The sequence below is a fragment of the Podarcis cretensis genome, assembly GCF_951804945.1.
Source record: "Podarcis cretensis genome assembly, chromosome: 5".
NCBI lineage: Eukaryota > Metazoa > Chordata > Lepidosauria > Squamata > Lacertidae > Podarcis > Podarcis cretensis.
Genome location: NC_137174.1, coordinates 40989048 through 41005238, shown reverse-complemented (window position 1 = coordinate 41005238; position 16191 = coordinate 40989048). Strand labels below are relative to the sequence as shown.

General features: G+C 41.6%; 1 protein-coding gene across 18 annotated transcripts in view; it reads left to right on the top strand.

The window, feature by feature from the left end:
- Positions 1 to 7085: 7085 nt before the first annotated feature.
- JAKMIP3 (Janus kinase and microtubule interacting protein 3) overlaps positions 7086 to 16191 on the top strand; it is a 125700-nt gene continuing 116594 nt past the window's right edge. For 6 of the 18 annotated variants that reach the window (XM_079978417.1, XM_079978428.1, XM_079978422.1 and 3 more), the window contains exon 1: positions 7088 to 7437. The gene's annotated coding sequence lies outside the window, so the exon portion shown is untranslated. Of the gene's footprint in view, positions 7438 to 16191 lie in introns of all 18 variants that reach the window. The other 12 variants (XM_079978420.1, XM_079978416.1, XM_079978414.1 and 9 more) reach the window with 5 other exon arrangements.

Below are 16191 nucleotides of genomic sequence, written 5' to 3'. Positions count from 1 at the left end.
TTCAGAAGCTTGGGCCCACGGGAGTATCTTTGTATTGGGCAGCTCAAGGCTTTTGCAGCTGCATACAAATAATCTTTGGGTGCATCTGATGTCTGTAGGATGTCATTCTTGCTGCTGCTGCTGCTGCGGCTGCTGCTTTCCCCCTCCATTCCTACCATTCCTAGTCAGCCCTGCCATTCTTCTCCTCCACTTTGAAGATGCATAAATCACACTGATACAATTAACTGCATCTAAGCCTGTTCTACCTGCAATAGCTACTTTTTCATTTATTAGAAGTCACAGTGTTCTATTGAGCTCCCTACTATCATTATCTGGCCAGTCTCTTGTGTGTTATGCTGATCAGAGCCACATATTTTACTGCTTAGGCATCATCTGTCCTGTCGTATGCCTTACTGAGATCTTGAAATTAAAAACAACAAGAAGTCACAGTTCTGCCTCAGTGTAGTCAGATATAATGCTAATGTCACAGACTCCAGGAAACCTGTGGGGTAGTTTATTAAGATAACCATTCAGCTTCCACCCTATTTACTTAGCCAAGCTGACAACAACTTCCTATCCATTGTTTCGATGGCCCAGATAGTTGTAAATGGGATGTAAATTATCTCCACTGAGACTGGATTCAACCACAACTTATGTTACATTGATTAGTTTGTATAATGCATATGAAGTGAGGCGCACGACCCCCTTCTCACATGAACCCAGGAACATGGAAGTCGCTTCCATGTGATGCAAAGCAGCCTTGTGCTTTGGATTGTGTGTGTGTGTACATGTATGTGAATGGAGCAAACGAGTAAGCGGGACAGAGCCAGGGTTTGTGGGTCTTTTCCACCCAGACAGAGTCCTTTCATTCAATGGGGTGTCAGTTGGGTGGGAACGACCTGCACAAGCCATGTGGTTGCTTCATTCACACACACACACACACACACACACACACACACACACACACGTCTCACCAGTGGAAAACCTCATTAAAAGGAAGTGACTCCCACACATAGGCACCTAATATTAAACATGATGCAGAAAAAGAGGACAGTGAGGTGGTTTCCCCTCCTCTCTCATAACACGAGAGTGATCCAAGGAAACGGAATGTTGGAAGATTCAGGACAAGCAAAAGAAAATGTTTCTTCACACCGCACACCACTTTAAAAGGTGGTTAGATAAAATTTTTGGAGGTGAAAGCTATCAGTGGCTACTAGCCACAATATGTAAAAGGTAAAGGTAAAAGACCCCTGGATGGTTAAGTCCAGTAAAGGTGACTATGGGGTCGCTGCGCTCATCTCTCTTTCAGGCTGAGGGAGCTGGCGTTTGTCCATAGACAGCTTTCCGGGTCATGTGGCCAGCAGGACTAAACCACTTCTGGTACAACGGGACACAGTGATGGAAACCAGAGTGCACAGAAATGCTGTTTACCTTCCCACTGCAGCGATGCCTATTTATCTACTTGCACTGGCATGCTTTTGAACTGCTAGATTGGCAGGAGCTGGGACAGAGCAATGGGAGCTCTCCCCATCACGGGGATTCGAACCACCAACCTTGATCGGCAAGCCCATGAGGCTCAGTGGTTTAAACCACAGCACCACCCACATCCCATAAACACGTTTATGTACCAGTTGTTGGGAATCGCAAGCGGGGAGGGTGCTGTTGCACTCATGCCATGCTTGTGGGCTTCTCGTAGGTATAGCTCCTGTGAGAAGAGGATGCTGAAAGAAAAGGGCATTTGGCCTGATCCAGCAGAGAGAGAGAGAGAGAGAGAGAAGGGGTGTGTGCCCTAATTCATACGACTTTCTCCATGTGGTCAGATGTTGACCAAATGGAAGTTGATGCTATCTGGTCTCAAAATACTCAGATTTAGCGCAGATGCTCAGATTCACCACATGGCTGAAAGATTCACAAAACGTACCCTTATTGTTTAAAGCACCATTCCACTCTGGCTCATGCTGTGTAATGCTTCTCTCCTTCTTTTCTTCTGGGCTGAAAGGGATGACGTGTTGTTCCTTGACGTGTTTCTAAAAGTAATTTAATCAAATGCTTCCTGCTTTAATTTTACACTGTTAAAAAATCCCCAAGGCCATTTATAATACACATTCAAATGATAAAACAACCTAAAACAAATACCTCCCCCCCAAAAAAAAAGAGCAGTAGAAGTATATAAACCAGCAGAACTGCATGTAAAATTCTTAAGAGCACAAAATTTCAAAGAGAGAGAGAGAGAGAAGAAAGTAGTAATAATAACTTTTAAAAAATAGCATTTCCCTCCCCCCAAATCTCCCAATGTTCATGTGGGTAGACTGAGAAGCAGATTTGGGTGACAGCCCGTTGCTAGGGTGCCCTCTGCATGGGCTTTAGAAAGATGGCCGCTCCTGACCAATCCCCCATCCTGCTTTCTGACATGCTTGACACTCATTGGGCACCACAGCTGCCACTCGGGTAGGTCACTGAGCTTTCCCCCATTCTTTCCAGTCTATCAGCGGTTAGTTTAGAGGACACTTGCCTTGTACTGGGTGCTGGCAACCCACACTATGTCACTGCTTCTAAGTGTCACACAGGTTAGAGGTTGCACCAAGTTTTACCGGTAATGAGAAACACATCATGATTGATTCCCTACCTCTGGAAAATAGGAATTAGGTAGTTTTCATATCAGCAAAGTTGGAGGTCATCTTTAAGTGGTAGATAGATTTAAAAAATGTCAACCCAGACATGCAATTTTATTACGTATATTTGCTTTCAAAACTTTTTTTTAAAAAAATAAAGTCTGTTGATTTTATCAGTATTTTCTTATGATTAGTTAATATTTTATTAAACTTACATTGGGGTTTTTTGTTTTTTTGTTTGTTAAAAAAGAAACCTAACCAACATATAAATTTCATTAAATATAAATGCAATAGAAGCCAGATTGGGTAGCTTTATGTTGCTGCTGTCCCCACACTCTCTATAGTGATTAAAAAGTAGACCCCACAGCCTAAATGGCACACATGTCTGATTTGGCTCTTAGGAAGCCTTGCAACAAATATACAGTATAAAACAATCCTGTATTATTAATCCCATAAAACAATCCCATAAAACAAATCATCATTGCAAGATAGTGTCATACCAAAGGCCACCCATATGAGCCTAGCTGAGATTTTGGTATTTTGCAGTTCATACCTACTTCACTAAATTACATCAACTCTCAAAAAGCACCTCCTCTGTTCTAAACCACATGGATGTAAAATCATTTTGCAGGAGATCTATGGCAAATTGCTAACAATTTTAAATTTTTTTATTTTTGCAAAAGTAGATGCTTCTACTAAGCCTGTGCATCATAAATTAATGGCATTGCATAAAATACCCCATCTCGTTGTAAACAGAAAGGGATAGCTGCCAACCACCTGTTACCCCATCTGTGGACCTTTAGAGTTTTGCCAGGCAACAGTGAATTAAACAAACACCATCAGAATAAGTGTCCAATGAGGCTTGCACAGCTGTGGTTATATATTAAAGATATTTATCAGATACACAGGGGCATATATGCATCTTTCCTCTTCAGAGCACTTCACAATCGAACAGTTTGGACAATGCACAAAGGTGCCTTTTGTTAATGGATGCAATGAGCTATAAAACCCTAAACAATTCAGGGAGCGACTATAAATGTCAAAGCCTACTAAAAGTAGAATTACAGAATATTTGAGAACTCTTTTTTAAATCAATTAGCTGTGGTACCCCTGTATTTGACAGAAATACCACTGTATTTGTATCATTGTGATATTACTTAGTAGGTTCAAAAATCCTAAGAATTCTTTCAACGTGGCATGTGGCATTTAGGTTTCCTGTTGTATGCTGGCTGGTTAACTTAAGGGGGGACTCCCTATAACAAAACTGAGTATGCTCAGTGGCCAAGTGAGGGACAGAAAGGGAGGGAGGAAAATAGGGGTGGGGAAGAGAAAGGCGATGGAATGGTGAATCCTTGAAAAGGGCTTGGTTGGAATCTGGAACGGGAGCTCTCCATGATGCAACATTTTGTTGCAAGTTCCCTTGCTTAGTACTGTATCTGTTTTTAGTAGGACAAGTCACAGCCCATTGCAGACATTATTTAGCTTTGGGCTGTGTTCTTCAGCCTTGGTTCCCCAATGCGGGTGGACTACAATTCCAATCATCCACACCAGTTTAGCCAAGGATGATGGGAGTTGTAGTCTACCCACATCTGGAGACTCAAGGATGAAGAACATGGGTTTGGGGGGTGTCTGTGTGCTCTTTTTCCACAGTGAGCTGGGCCCAAAAGTCTTACAAAAAACACCTGTCTTATCAATATACGCCAGCAGGGGTGTCATTGTTGAACCCAGTTTACAAAAGGTACCAGAATGTTCAAATAGGCCAAAGTCCAACCATTCAGTGTGGCAAATAAATAATTTAGACCTAACATGTAAGCACAGACCAAAAGGAAAGTTAACAAGCAAGCCGTACATAAATACAACTCAAAGGAGCTGGGGCCGTCTCTCTAGCTCTGGGCTTCCTACAAAGGGTTAAGGATGAGTTCTGTACCTGGGGATTAACATGACATCTAAGAATGTAAACCTATTTAAGGATAATTATGATAAGTGCTGGACAGAGATAAAGAAAGACTTAGAAATATGGTCGAACCTGAAGCTTTCCTTGTTAGGTCGAATTGCAGTAATTAAAATGAATGTTTTGCCTAGAATGTTATTTTTGTTTCAGACATTACAAATTGTTGATAAATTGGACTGTTTCAAGAAGTGGCAGAAAGATATATCTAAATTTGTCTGGCAGGGCAAAAAGCCCAGAATTAAGTTTAAGATACTTACTGACTCTAAAGAAAGAGGGGGGTTTGCCCTGCCGGACTTAAGATTGTACTATGAATCGGCAGCTTTCTGCTGGTTAAAAGACTGGCTACTTCTTGAAAATGCAGACATTCTAGACTTGGAAGGATTTGACAATAATTTCGGTTGGCATGCATATATTTGGTATGACAAGGTTAAAGTGTACAAGGGTTTTAAAAATCACATTGTTAGGAAAGCACTATACAATGTTTGGATTCGGTACAAAGATTTATTGGAAAATAAAACTCCCAGGTGGCTTTCACCAATGGAGGCCAAGGAGGTAAAGAAACTCAATATGAGAACTAATTGGCCGAAATATTCTGAAATTTTAGAACAAGAAGGTGGTGAATTTAAACTACAAAGTTATGAGAAAATAAAGTCCAAGGTACGGGATTGGCTCCATTATTTTCAAATAATGGAGGCCTACAAACAAGACAGGAAAATTGGTTTCCAGGTGGAGAAATCGAAATTAGAAACAGAACTGTTAGAACCCAATACTAAGAATTTATCAAGAATGTATAACTTGCTGTTGAAGTGGAATACAATAGATGAGACAGTGAAGCCAGCTATGATTAGATGGGCACAGGACATAGGCCATGACATTATGTTTGCTGACTGGGAGCAGTTATGGACCACAGGTATTAAATTCACGGCATGTAATGCCCTACAAGAAAACATTATGAAAATGATTTACAGGTGGTACATGACCCCAGTCAAGCTTGCGAAGATTTATCATTTGCCCAATAACAAATGTTGGAAATGTAAAGAGACTGAAGGTACCTTCTTCCACCTTTGGTGGACCTGCCCAAAGATTAAGGCCTTCTGGGAAATGATTTATAACGAGATTAAGAAAGTACTTAAATGCACCTTTCATAAGAAACCAGAGGCATTTCTCTTGGGTATGGTCGGCCAGCTGGGGTCGAAGAAGGATAAGAATTTCTTTTTGTACGCTACTACGGCAGCAAGGATTCTCCTAGCAAAGTATTGGAAGACACAAGAGTTACCCACGCTGGAGGAATGGCAGGCGAAAGTGATCGACTTTATGGGACTGGCAGAAATGACCGGCAGAATCCGCGACCAAGAGAAAGAGACTGTGGAAGAAGATTGGAAGAAGTTTAAAATATATCTTAAGAGCTACTATAAAATTGAGGAGTGCTAAAATGCTGAGGGAGAGGAAGACGTAGAATTGCAGCGGTAAATTGTGTTTAGTTTAGGGTGAAATTGAAAAGGAGAATGAATTTATATTTAATTGGCTAAGAAGGGTTGCTGAACAATTGTTAAAATAATGGATGCAAAAAGGGGAAGGCATGGGGAAGTCCGGGAAAAGAGGTTTATGGAAATAAGGTAAAGAAATTATGATTTTTTGTGTTTGTTTTTATGTTGTTTTTGTGTTTGTCAAAAATTGGAAATCAATAAAAAAATTATTAAAAAAAATAAAAATAAGGATGAGTTCTGTTATCTGCCATGCCCGGATACTTTAAAGACATTTGCAAAGACCCCAGCGCAATTTCCCCTTCTGCATCCTTTCAGAGCAGAGAAACAAGAATTTCAAAATGAAGATGAAGAGGTGATCGATTAATACCTGGCCCCGGACGGGCCACGTCTGCGGAGGACCCCTGCAGGAGGAACTCGGACCGTCTCTCTGGCTGCTTGCAAATGCCAGAGAGAGGAGCCACGGGGATTTTAAATGTCAGTCTCGGCTGGGTCCTGCTACATCCCTTACTTGGCAGCGGAGAGGAAGGGGAGGTGGAGAGGGAGGCAAGCCTCTGTAACCTTGGCAACGCAGAGTGGAAGCAACAATCCCCACCCTGCTTAGGATGCTGGAGAGGAATTTGTTTTCCGCTTTGAGAAAAGCCAGCCGCGAATTAGGTGGCTGCAGCTGAGGGCTGGCCTTGCTGCTGGATCGAGCGCCTTTGCCTTTCCCTTCCTGAATGGGAGGGCCTCCGTTTCTCCAAGTGAGCTCCTCCGATGACGTGCCTGGAGTCGGCTGCTAGCTGCAGTGTCACTGCAATGGCTGAGGGGCGGCTGTTGGATGCTCGCAGTGAGCTCATTTTTCCCAGGAGGAAGGCGAGCATCCAGAGCATCGCCCGGCAACTGCAACCTGCTGGTGAAACCCCTCTCTAGCTCTTTGCCTCAGTTAGGCTGGCTTGAGTCTCCACTTTCAGGGTGTGTACCTGGTGAGCAGCTTTTTTAAAAAACAAAACCTGTATGGTCGATTCCACCCCTCCTCCTCCTCCTCCTCCTCCTCCCTCCCTCCCTCCCTTGCTTTCACCCCCCCCCCCAAAATAATAATGCTGGACTAGACTTGACGAATCATGCTTTCATCACATCTGGTCCTAAGCCGTTTGGAGAACAGCGTATATAACCTGCAGGGAGAGAACGGACTTTTGGATTGCTTGATTTTTGCAGTTAGAAAATGCTAAACCTCTTGCAAAATGCAAGGTGAATGGCAACCCCTCCCACTCCCCTCCCCGCGCAACCCCCCCCCCATGCTGCTTTAAACCTGCCTGCTAGGAACAACCTACAGGTTTTAGGCTGAAGTGCACTGCAATACACGGAATGGTGCTTCCATCAGGTAAAGCAGACCAGCAATGTGCCCATCATGATGGAACTTGCCTGTAAGGTCAGTCTCTCTGCATATTTCTGCCTCTTTCTGCACCCGAGTGGTATCAGTGTCTTTGCACACACAGTTATATAACTGTCTGCTTGTGCATTCTGGTAGTAATTCATTGCCAGGTTCTCGGGTGTTTTTTTTGCATGCTATGCTATGCTAAGCTATGCCATAATTTGTGTGATGTATCAGTTGGCTGTAGTCTGGGTAATAAATATAGGTTGGTGGTGTTATTTCTTTTATGGGGAAAAAATATTTTTAATGGGAAAGAAAAGGCCTTGCCAGATCCACAGCGTTATATTCTATTGCATAATGTAGGGAGCTGCACCCATTTTGATTTGGTTGCTTCAGATACAAATTCTGAGTAGAGCTGCTAGTTACAAGGTCCCACCTGCACTTTCACATATTGAGCATCAGCATTATTATTTGGGGTGGGGGGGGGGTGAAGAGAGAGAGTCTAGCAAATTGCACTGAGCTCCTGTGTGCTGTGGACACCTCTTCAATTCTCTTCTATAACAATAGAGCCCTCTGGGGTTTAATCTGCAGTTAAAAGGGAATTTCCCATTTTATCACCCCTGTTTCCCTGGTCGGTGATAAATGTCAGTTTGGCCCATTAAGTGGCTGGACCTTCCAGTTCATAAAAGCTCACTAGCTGCAGTCAGCATACAACAATGCAGGTGTAGTTTGGAGTACAAAGATAGCAGGTGCAAAAAAAAATTCTTCTTTTTTTTTGGATTGTTACTTTCCCCCCTCTGAGCAATGCTGGTAAGATGGGACTTGGTACAGTGGGATTCACCTCCATCAATGGTTCCCTTGGGAGAATTGAACAGTTTCTTTCTGCCTTCCATTCTGATTTGCTGCTGTTGGCCTTTACCTTCCTGAAGTACTGTGTTGTCAGCAATGTCATCCTTTGCTTTAAATACAGGTTTGTAGGGAGTTCTCTCTGTGTATGTGAATGAGCGGGGTGGAGGGAGGCAAGGTTTGGAAGAGGGAGCTGTCGCTTCAAAGTTTAGTTTCCACTATTTATATGAAATTAACTCTCAGGCATCTTATAAGAAACCAAGGACAACACATATGACAGTAGGAACTGCTCAAGACGAAATGTTAGAAGAGCACTTGAGAAACAGAGCCACTGCAATGTTTAGGGCTGCAATCTGATAACTGCCTACCTGGGACAAAGCCCCACTGAAGTCCATGGGACTTACATCCAAGTAAACATGGATAGGTTAAAACTTCCCCCATCCCCACAAGAATATTGACCCAGAAGTACAGATGTAAATGGCAAGTGAATAACATTTTAGATGATTTTCTTGGTGGCCTCATTTCTGCCGGATGAATTGAAGAAAGCTTTCATTGTGGATTGCTGTATGAAGATAATAATTTTAAATAACAACCTAGGCTTGCATTTTTTTCAAGCATTTTATCCCTTCTGTGTATCTAATCACCGGTATACATTTCAGCATTTTATTTCAGGAGATTAACTATACTGTATAAGCAACCTCAGAAATATTTGCTACCATCCAGGGGAATTCTTAAGCTCTGTCTTGTTGGGTATACTAATACATAATATTTCATTTCAGCATAGGGTGGGGGGCAAATAGATGAGTCTCCAGAATGATCTTTAGATGACACCTGAAAAGACACAACAGTCTTTTAGCAGTAACAGCATTAATTGAGCACAGCAAACTTCCCATGGGTTCTTAAACCACCCATATTCCAAAAACAGATTGAATTCTATATTGTGGGGTGGAGCCCACCAACTTTTTAACAGCTGATTAGCTTGGTATTTATAATCCACAAGGGTTGTTTTCTCTTGCAAGAAACCTTGCAACATATATGGTCCATTACAATAACAGGATATGTAGATTGGTGAATGATTAACTGTTGCAGCTTAGATTGTGTGTTAACATAAAAGGTACTGGAGCATATTCCAAAAGGAACTGGAGCACAAAACAGACTCCCATTGATTATATAAAATAGCACCACTTACTGAGTCTCTGTTGTCCAGTACCCCAGATTACCCAAATGAACAGTGTGTGAATATCCCAAAGGGGACAACCCTCCCATTTATTTGAATTTCTAAATATCCAAAATATTTTTCTTTTCTTTTCAACTTTCTGAGTATGTTTGGTCAACACTCATTAAAAACTCACCAGCACATTAGACATTCTTTGCAAAAAAATAAAATCAAAAGTAAATCACCAATTCTGCCATTCTTATAAAAACCATTGCCAAAAGTTCAGATTCTGCATTTGCATCTATAGCTGAGACTTAGGTTATTCATATATCTTATGTCTACATATGTATAAGATATATACATAAGATTAGATAAGTAGATAAATAGGTATCGCTGCGGTGGGAAGGTAAACGGCATTTCTGTGCACTCTGGCTTCTGTCACAGTGTTCTGTTGCATCAGAAGTGGTTTAGTTATGCTGGCCACATGACCTGGAAAGCTGTCTGTGGACAAACGCCAGCTCCCTTGGCCTGAAGCAAGATGAGCACCACACCCCATAGTCATCTCTGACTGGACTTAATCCAGTCATCCATGGGCCCTTTACTTTTTTTTAACGTCTACATCCTTGAGGCTCCTCCTGATATCGCTGACAAAATACACATATTTTGTCAATGTTCATCTTTAAATTGTGAGAAATGACATTTTAAGAAGCTTTGTATACTGATCAGACTTTATGTGACTCATCCCATTGTGTATTTCTGTGTAAATTCCACTCGATGTTCCATTACCTCTTTTGTCTCCTTTGCTTCCTTTTAAATTTCACTAGGACTTGTTTAAGTTGTATTCAATGTTTTGTTTTTTTCAGGAAGAGCTAAATGAATGGTTCCAAATGAATTTTAAGTATCCTATGCATATTTACTAGGGAATAAGCTCCATTGAACTCAGTGGGATTTATGTTTGAGTAAATATGCTTAGGATCAGGCTATTACAGTGAAATTCTTTAGTATTTACTCAGGCCTAAACCACACTGAGTTAAGCTCAGTGGGGCTTACTTCCCAAGTAAGTGTGCGTATGATTACAGTAGAGCTGCTATACATCTGGAATTTCCCAGACATAGCCAGGCTTCATCTGTCAAAAATGGCATCCGGGTGGAATTTTCAGGAAATGGCTATAATGTCCGGGGAAACCCAGCGTATGACAGTCCATATCATGAGTGTTCTTTTTTGCGGTGATTTCCCTTTTTAAAAAAGTTTAAAACTTCAATTTTCATGCCCAGATTTTCACTTTTTGAAATATGACAACCCTAAATTACAGAATTAGGTGTGTATGTGTATGTGTTTTCTTGCTGTAATGATATGATGTGTGGATGAGGCCATACATGCCTTCTTCCTCCCATCTAAGCCTACTTTGGCCAATAACACAGCCAGCTCAAAAAAGCAGGGAACTGTGCTCTCAGCAGATCAGCTGAGATGGATGGAAGTTCTCCAGCTAATACAGTACTTGGCCATAGCTCAGAGGCAGATCACCTGTTTTGCATAGGAAAGCTCCTAGGTTCCATCACTGGCCTCTTCATGTAGAGCTGGGGATGACCCCCATCTAAAAACTTGGGAAGCCATTGTAAGCCCTGTGGACAATACTGAGTAGATGGACCAGTGTTCTGACTGAAGGAACTCAATGGTCTGACTTTGTATAAAGCAGCTTTCTAGGTTCCCCTGTGCTTAGCCCATTCTGTTGCAGCACAGGTCTGCTTGATCCAGGCTGAGTTGTGTTGATGAGCTGACTGGTATACTTGGAAGTCAGACGAATAGATCCAAAAGGAATTATTTCCAATTAGTGGGTTTGGCATTTGGTTAGGTACTAAATCTGAGAGCGAACAAATAACGACTACGACCTTTGGTGGAGATAAGAAAGCTTAAGATACTAGACTTAATGGGCTTCCAGGCATACCTTCTTTAGATGGGAAGAGCTGTAGCTCAGTGGCAGAGCAATTTGCATGGTATGCAGAAGGTCCCAGGCTCAATCCATAGGTCGTGTCTGAAACCCTGGAGAGCTGTTGCCAGCCAGTGTAGACAATACTGAACTACATGGACCAGCGGTCTGATTCAATATAAGACAGATTTCCATGTTCCTATGTGATGTGTATTAGTTTACTTACTTAAAAAGTATGCTAAGCCAGATCTATTACATTTAGGGACCTTTTGCTGATTCTGCCCTGCGTCTTCTGCTCCAAGGTCCTACTCTGATGACACCACTGACTAGTGCTGTTGCAGCTGAGCTAAACTGGAACTATTTGTGCATGGAGCCCTGCCCATTCTCTCCAAGAGAAATCTATTTTTCCTCCTCCCTTATTTTCATTTTAGATAGGGCCTGCAGAGCTTTGTTCAGGCTACAGTGGCTTCCAAGGATAACGAAGGCCATCAGAGCAAAGTGGTTCATATGTCTGGGCCATTATGGCAGTCCTCTTCTGTGTAGCGCTGCTACAAAAATAAAAGATCAATATTAAGAGGCTAAATATGGTTATATGCAAAACCCTATATAATTTGGTTCTTGTAAAACCAGACAGTTTACTACTCCGTTCATTTATTTATTTTTATCACTTATAAAATAGTCTCAACCTTTTCTTTTAAAAAATGAACTCATTAAATGAGCAATTCACTAGCCTACAACTTTTATTAATATGCAAAGTATGTCATGCTTTTTCATTAGCACAGAACTTTATGAGACGCTGAGAGCACATTAAAAGAATCTCATTTCTTGTTTTATTACGATTATCTAGGGTTTATTGAACTTGTAGTTGTAGAGAGTTATAGCCAACAGTGGTGTGCAGCATCACTTTGAAGAACATTTATTTCCCAATATGTATAGGATTGTGTTGTTAGTTGTACATACATCCTATTGAAATTAATGGCCACCTATGTCATAGCAAATTTGTCCCATTGACAATGGCACCTATTGTAAGTCCAATTAGCTTCACCCAACCCATGGTCCACAATAGTCCTTTCAGAAGTGGGTTGAAATGGGCAGCACTGAGGTCACGACTGTAGCCTGCTGAAAGTAAGGAAGAGGCAGATCACATTGCCACATTCAAATCTTCCTCAGCACCATTCTGTTTAGCTCTGGGTAAAAGCAACAGTAATAAGCTCAAGGCCTATTGGCTGTCTTTCTAATTTGTTAAATGCGGGTTTCAGCTAACTTTGACACAATTTTTCAGATTATTAATTACCGGTTACAGTGGACTGCTTGGGCGGCAAGCCTATCCTCACTTACCTGGAACTAAGCCCCACTTAATTCAATAGGACCTACTTCTGAATAGTTCCTACTGTCAGTCTTGACTTCACTTGAGTCCCACTGATTTCACTCGGTTCAGCTTATATAGTCTGGATCCAGCCCAATGCCATAATTAACCAATTTTTGAATTACAAATAAAGCTCTGCTTCTGCAGTGCAATCTATGAAAATTAAAGTGCAGTGCACCAATTTCTTTTCCGTGGTCTTAGTTCATGTCTACAGAATGCACACTGGTTTGAACCCAGTCCATTGGCTGGGGCTTACACAGCACTACTGCTGATGGATTGCACTCAGTAGACCATAACCCAGTACCGTTTTGCATGTTTAAACTTAATTGATTTTACATAGGGTTTAGGTGGATAGCACTGCACTGATTTGCAGCCCTGATGCTCTTTTAGTCTTTTGATGTGCATTTAGGATTTCTATGGCTGCCTAATTTAATTCTGAGCATTCCTTTAAAAAAATAAAGATATTATCAAATCCAGCCCTTGAATTTCCAAAGACTCCCTTGAAATGGAAACACAGTTTGGACCAATTTCTGAACATCTCATCACATTCAAACACCCACGTTTCTTCCACCCTGAAATGCAAAGCACTCTTCAGGGAGAACTAAAAGTGTTGGAAACAACTGAGAAATGGACATAAATCCCGAGTGAGTCCAGCCACTGAGTACTCTGAATGAGTTTTTGCCTGACAAGCTGAGTGCAAATGGCTCCCCCAGGGATCAAATGTAACATTGAGCATGGAGGCCTTTGTTTTTTATCCATTTGCAGCTGCCATCGCGAAATCACCTTACACTGCATGTACACAGCCTCCGTGCAACACTGACTCAGAGCATTTCTGCTTTGATTACTGTTTCAATAAGGTTCAGTTCATATATTATCCTGGCACATGGCTGCCTCCTGGAAATCAAATTGCATAGGCACCCAAGATGAAATGTTGAGCAGGCTTGGTGAGCTTTCCACAGGTAACTAATTGGCCACTGTAGTAAAGAGGATTCTGGACTAGACAGTCCTCTAGTCTGATCCAGCAGGGCTGTTCTGAAACAGTTAGCATAATGGGGCAGCCCCTTGGATCAGACGTCCTGACATTGTGTCACTGCTGATTACATGGACAGGATTTGGCAGGGAACCAGCAAAGTCAGGGCTGTGTGGACTTACACACCACAGAAGAAGAAGAAGAAGAAGAAGAAGAAGAAGAAGAAGAAGACCCCACCCATCTGGCTGGGTAGCCCCAGCCACTCTGGGCGGCTTGCAACACACATAAAAACATCATAAAACATCAAACATTAATAATAACCATCTGATCTGATACAAAAAAGTTACAATAACTTTGACAACCTATATCAAACAAAGCAACACTGAACAATCCACAAAAATGCAATAGTAAACTAGGGTTGCCATATTTCAAAAAGTTGTTAAGTTGTTGAGCTTTTTGACTTGCCTAAGTTCCAGGACAGGGTGCCACCCCCCGGACGTCACTTCTGCCTTTGAAATCCCGGTAATGTCAGGACGTATGTCAGCCCTATAGTAAACAACAAAATTAAACATCAGCAAATAATAATCAAACAGTCCACACCCATTAATTAAAATAAAGAATTACCAAACTATAATCAGTAAAAAAAAACTGGCATATTAAACTATAATCAGAAAATATAGCAAGTCACAATGCATAAAGTACCACAAAGAACACAAAGCCATTGTAAAAGGATCAAATTGAGAACCCAGGGCATGCATATATATATATATATATATATATATATATATATATATATATATATATAACTGGACTCCTCTTCTTTCTTTTCAGCTGCTTCTGCCCACGCAGCACTGATCTTGCCCACACAGCATCAGGGTGTGGGGCAGTGACACCGCTATTGGGAGTGCAGAGCTGTGGCACCAGCCCCTTCTTCTTATGTACTTATGTCTGTGCAAAGAGCTGCCCAAGTGATTTGTTCTGATAGTAACCGTGCCAGGGAAACCATGCCAGTAATGTGTAGTTTCCTGGCATAGTGATTAGCGACCCGAATCAAAATGGTAGCCTTCAGTGCTAATATTCATTCAGCTTTTCGGCCACAACTGCACAACCTGATAATATAGAAAGTGGCCCTATGAACTGTGACCCATGTGATTATCCGCACTAGGCAAAAAAAACCCTCAAAACTTTCAGAGAGCGAATGAGTTCTGGTGCACTGTATCTGATACTGCAAGCCTTAAGAGTTTCAGCGGCATTATCATTTCCGTTCAGATATTCTGAGAGTGGTGATTCAAACTCCCTGGAGAGTGATCAGTGGAATTCTTAAATCAACACTATTTTGCCAGGGTACCGGTGAATTATACATAGTTTTATAAACCTGTCTCAGGATTCTTGTTTGATGTACAGCTGAACCTGCTGTGCAAAAAGGGCTAGGATTAGTCTTTGAAACACCCCATCACCCCATATATGAAGACTTCCAGCAAAGAGCTCCAATTGCCAGAGTGGTTTAAACAACCAATCCCTCTTCCCAGGGAGCTCTGGGAATTGTAGCTCTAAGTCCTGGTACCCTTAGCAAACTACAGCTTCCGGAATTCTTTGGGCAAAACCACGGCTGTTTGACGTGGCATCCTAGTGCTTTAAATATATGGTGTGAATGTGGCCATTATTGCTGTCTGGAGGAGCTGTGGTGCAACAAAAGCAGGACAAAAAGAAACCAGAAGATTTGTGGTACAAAACTTTATTGGATTTCAGCAAAACGTTACAGGACTTGCATTGATTAGAAATGAAGCAGTGTGACCACTTCAAAACGTTTGCAGGTGCAATGAACTACTGAAAGCAAGATTTGCATATGACTGCTCCAATAGCTTCATGTGCACAAATCATCATGCATGCTCAATTAAAAAAAGGATGTCTGGAGGAGCCCAGTGGTAATTAACCCACATAAATACAGTTTTTACTGCTTAGTAAATTAAGCTAATTTAGTGAAAGAGTTTTACAAAGGTATCAGCTAGTGAGCCTTTCAGGGTTTCCCCCTGCTGGTCAAGTGAAAAAGGGTTCTTAGGGATGGGGGAAGTATTTTTGACTCATGTGTCTAAGTGTCTTTCGCATACATTGTTATCCATTGTTATATTTGTAGCTAGCAGCACTATACCTTAAACCAATCGTTTCAAAGTTCCTACCTGCAGGCCCAATTGATGCAGCTGAAAACTACTGAGGCCCAGCACTCACAAAATGGTGGTGGATGGAGATCAAGTTTGACACAATCAGCTGACAATTACATACATCATTTTCAACTGAAATCTAATCCATCTTTTGAAGTTGTTCCATTTTTTGACCGCAGCATTTTCCTCATGGCAAGAAGTTCCACTGCTCAGGTTTCCCTGAGCTAAATAAAAAGGTGTTTTGACAGCCTCCCCATTTTCAGCAGAATTTTCTGATCCAGAAGCTTTAAATGGAGAAGACTTTTTCTTCTCTAGTCTTCCTTCCTACTGCCATGTACCCCTCAAAAGCATTTTTAGTCGTCCCCTGTACATTCATTTCCCATTCTC